This window comes from Pinus tabuliformis, chromosome 2_1, assembly GCF_031772625.1.
Source record: "Pinus tabuliformis cultivar Carrire ecotype Pingquan chromosome 2_1, CPIR1, whole genome shotgun sequence".
Lineage (NCBI taxonomy): Eukaryota > Viridiplantae > Streptophyta > Pinopsida > Pinales > Pinaceae > Pinus > Pinus tabuliformis.
Genome location: NC_142299.1, coordinates 697,248,045 through 697,253,049, shown reverse-complemented (window position 1 = coordinate 697,253,049; position 5,005 = coordinate 697,248,045).

The following is a 5,005-nucleotide window of genomic DNA, read 5'->3' as shown; positions in this document are numbered from 1 at the left end:
TGAAATCACTGATTTGGGCTATGTTCATTACTATCTTGGCATGAAGTAACACAACATCCAAAATCCATATTTCTTTCTCAAAGGAAGTACATTGGAGATTTGTTAAACAGATTTGGCATGACAGAGTGCAATCCTCTTTCTACTCCAATGGAACAAAACTTAAAGCTCACATCTATTGAAGGAAAGGAATTTGAGGATGCAACAAAGTATAGAAAGCTTGTAGGAAGTCTCATCTACCTCACTACTACCAGACCAGACATTTCATTTGCTGTTGGAATCCTCTCCAGGTTTATGCAAAAGCCTTGTGATGGACATTGGTCTGCTGCAAAAAGAGTTCTAAGGTACTTGAAGGGAACTCAAGACCTTGGAATCAAGTATACACAAGTGGACGACTTCAGCTTGATTGGATACTCTGATTCAGACTTCGATGGAGACAAATAAACTGGGGTATCTACTTTAGGATATGCTATGAGTCTTAGATCAGGAGTTGTCTCTTGGAGATCATGCAAACATTCAATTCCAGCAGATTCCAAAACAGAAGCAGAATAAGTGGCAGCAGCGGAAGCAACGAAAGAAATTGTGTGGCTCAGGAAAATTCTTGAAGATTTGCAAGTAAAACAAGTACTATCAACTCCACTCATGATTGACAACACCTCTGCAATAAAGTTGGCCAAGAACCCAAAGTTTCATGATCGTACAAAGCACATCAATACTAAATATCATCTGATCCGACATCATGTTAAGGCCAAAACAATCCATCTCCGTCATTGTTCCACAAATGAGCAAATTACAGACATCTTCACCAAAGCGCTTGGAAGAGAAAAGCTTGAAAGATTTAGAATGATGCTTGGAGTAACTCCAGTTTGGAAGAAAACTGATACAATTTATTTCATTAGGTAGCTATTGTTATATACAAATAATGTGACTGCTCAGTTCATCTTCTGATGACTGTTCACATTCCAAATTCACCTAATCACAGAGGATTAGGTGTCAACATTCCCCCCCTTAATCTAAAGGGATGTTGGTGAGTCCAAGCATCATTCTGAATCTTTCAAGCTTTTCTCTTCCAAGCGCTTTGGTGAAGATGTCTGCAATTTTCTCATTTGTGGAACAATGATGGAGATGGATTGTTTTGGCCTCAACATGATGTCGGATCAGATGATATTTAGTATTGATGTGCTTTGTACGATCATGGAACTTTGGGTTCTTGGCCAACTTTACTGCAGAGGTGTTGTCAATCATGAGTGGAGTTGATTGCAATTGTTTTACCTGCAAATCTTCAAGAATTTTCCTGAGCCACACAATTTCTTTCGTTGCTTCAACTGCTGTCACGTATTCTGCTTCTGTCATGGAATCTGCTGGAACTGATTGTTTGTGTGATCTCCAAGAGGCAGCTCCTGATCCAAGACTCATAGCATATTTTGAAGTAGATACCCCAGTTTCTTTGTCTCCATCGAAGTCTGAATCAGAGTATCCAATCAAGCTGAAGTCGTCCACCTGTGTATACTTGATTCCAAAGGTCTCGAGTTCGAATCACACCCAGCTCGCGCTGGGGGGGAGATTGTTGGGCATTGGATAATCAACACTCCCCGTGTGTTTCGTGACATGGACTAACCACCTCTCAAGGATCCGTTAACTCTGGCGATGCATCCGTTTACTAACACCTGCGGGTTTTGGTGTAACCGCAATCGTGATCCCAACAGATATTTAGACTGAATATAATAATGATCCATACTCTTTTTCAACAATAAAAAATATCAATCAACATCCCAACTTTGAATGGAAAAATGACATATTATGGTATAAAGGTAGAATTTATTTAAGTCCATCATCCAAATTTAAAATAAAAGCTCTAAAAGAATCACATAGTTCCCTTGCAGCTGGGCATGTTGGATTTTTCAAAACATACTACAACACTCGTCAATCATTTTACTAGAAGGGAATGAGTAAACAAATTCAGAAGTATGTCACTAAATGTGATGTCTGTCAAAGAAATAAAAGTGAGAACATCCTAACCTTGGGGTTAATTTACCCTTTACATATTCCAAATCATAAATGGGAGGAAATATCGATGGATTTCATTAAAATACTACCTATGTTTGATGGTAAATACAAAATATTTGTTGTGGTGGATAGACTAACTAAATATGCACATTTCATGGCTGTTAAGAAGATAGATTCAACAAAACAAATTGCATAAGTCTTTTGTAAAAACATATACAAGTTACATGGCCTTCTGAAGGTTATCATTAGTGATAGAGACGTAAGGTTCAAAGGGAACTTCTAGAAGGACATTTGCAATCAAGCTAGAATATCCCTTAACATGAGCTCATCTTGTCATACACATATTCCCTTAAGGGTCTAATTCCCTTAATTTAGACCGAATTCATGAGGATATGGTCGGCCTGGTGTGGAGTTGACAAATGACCTTTTTTTGACTCAAAAATAATTATTTTTAATATGATACAAAATCCTAAGAAAGGTCTAATAAAAGTGACAATGAATCTATTGACTCAAGATAAAAATTAGGAGCCTTCAACAAAGGATTTTATCTAGAAAACATTGACCCAAACATGAAACCCATGCTTTAATAAGTCATTTTATTTAATAATAAAATTTCAAATACTGTAGAGTCCAAGGATTGCTTTACCTTGACACCCTTTTTGCCCATATTTCCTCCTTTTTCCTATTGCTATCATCCAAATAAATGCAATAAATATAAGGTTTTGTTAAGGTAAGCATACATATGTCCTCTTTTTCATATTTTATCCATATGCCTGATTGTTTTATTAAAGTTTTCATTCAGCTACATAATTGACCCGATTCTGCAGCTAATCCACATATCCATAACTACTTCGATTGTTGGCAAGGTTTGAGTGTGCTAGCTCAGCAAAGGACTATATGGGTAGATAGAGAATGATCCTCTCATGGATTTCTTCCTGTTTACTTGAACCAATCCATCAATATAATCGCACTAAAACACGGTCAACCATGACAGTTAACCACAAGATAATGTGCCAGAATACAGTCTGAGTTTAAAGAGATACTATCGATTTACTTTTTCAAATAGAAAATCGATGAATAAGCGATATGATTTGGTTTGATAAGTATTGTAGCGACGATACTTGGGCTTGAAATTCTCATGTTGTTAATTAAAAAAACTCTATAAGAACAATGGTTGCTCTGTGTTTTGGTGTGCATCACTGTATGTAATTTTGAAAGCATCTTGTTGAAACTATTTTCCGATTAATAGATCTTGGTTCATACATTTTATGTTGCATTGATTAAAGCTATTGATTGCCTCATGGAGGGCCCATGCGTGTAGATCAGGTCTTTAACTCACTACAAGTAGATTTTCTTTTATTTCTTAGAATTAAGTTGTGGATGCTGTGTTTTATATTTTTAGTATGTAGTTCGATGGAGTTCACGATTAAATTGATATCTGCATCAGTAATGCCATTTGCTTTATACCTAGCAATATTCAATCATTTCATTTGATTTCTACCTAGTATAACTCAGTGATTTTGTTTCATAGTTTAGTTATTTCATAGCTTAACAATCTTGTTCTTGTTTTACTTTTTCATTGAAAGAAGTTGCAGTAGTTAAGAGTGGCAGCCTTTTCATAGCATCTAAATTCAAGCATCTTTCATTTTCCAATAAATATAAGACATCAACAAAAAATTCATAATTATTCATTTATTATTCTAAAATCAAGAATTCTTAAATAATAATAAATAAATAAATAAACAAATAAATAGATGTTCATCCTATTGAATATAATTTATTTTTTTTTTTTATGAAAATCATTCTCAAATTAATCAAATTTCACAACTATTCATTTATTAAAAATAAAAATCAAAATACTCGTATTTTATTAATAATCTAAGAATTCATATTAAAAAGGGTTGTAATAATACAAATTAAAAACAAATCAAAACTTATTAAACACTAGAATTTATATATTCAATTAGATTATAGTGAATTAATTAAGTAAATCCTTGATATTTTAAAATCAATATAAGACATCAACAAAAATTTCATAATTATTCATTTATAATTCTAAAATCAAGAATTCCTAAATAAAAATAATAATAATAATAAAATTACATCATAATCATATTTATTAATTATAAGTAATCTATAATTTATATGAAAAAGGGTAATAAAGCTTTCATTTTCTAATTATAAATAAATCTCAACTAATTAACAAATAGATTATATTGATTTAATTAATCAAATCCCTAATGTTTAAATTTCAATTTTTTTAAATATTAACAAATTAATTAGATATTGGCCGACTAAATTTATTATATTATTCTTTTTACAACCCATATATATACTTTGAAATTTAGCTCTTGGATATACATTGATATCTTCTTAAATCTATTGACACATCCCTGATGATGTACTCACTTGCTAGTCCGAAACATTGGGTTCATAAAACTCTATAACAGGTCATTCCTCTATCTAAATTTCTCCTCACCTCTATGGATTCATTATTTAATAAAGTAGGATCTCCTTCACATCATTCCATGCTTTCATGACTAGCCTTGTTTAGCTGCAGCATAAAATCCAAAAATAATTAAAAACAGTTTAACTAAGTATATTCACTGAAGAGAGTGAAAACCATTACTCAACCATTCTACAAAGCTCAATTCAATTAGGATTAATTTTAGAATAATCAATTAACAAATCTCAAAGATAATACTCTAATATAGATAGTAACATCATCTCCATACTAATTCTAGATTTAGAGATTAACCATAACGTAAACACATTAACAACATAAGTAACTTCTATCACATATATTGCACTTGTACTTTGTCAGTTTACTTGCCCAGATCGATAATTTATGCTTACAATTTAAGAACATTAAATTGACTAAACATTTCGGCATCGTTGCTGGGGAAGTACAAATAGAATTAAAAAAATCACCAATTAAAAACATGATATGCATAGGGAAAGAGACTCTAGGGGTAGATTTGTAGGACGAGCAAAAATTTTA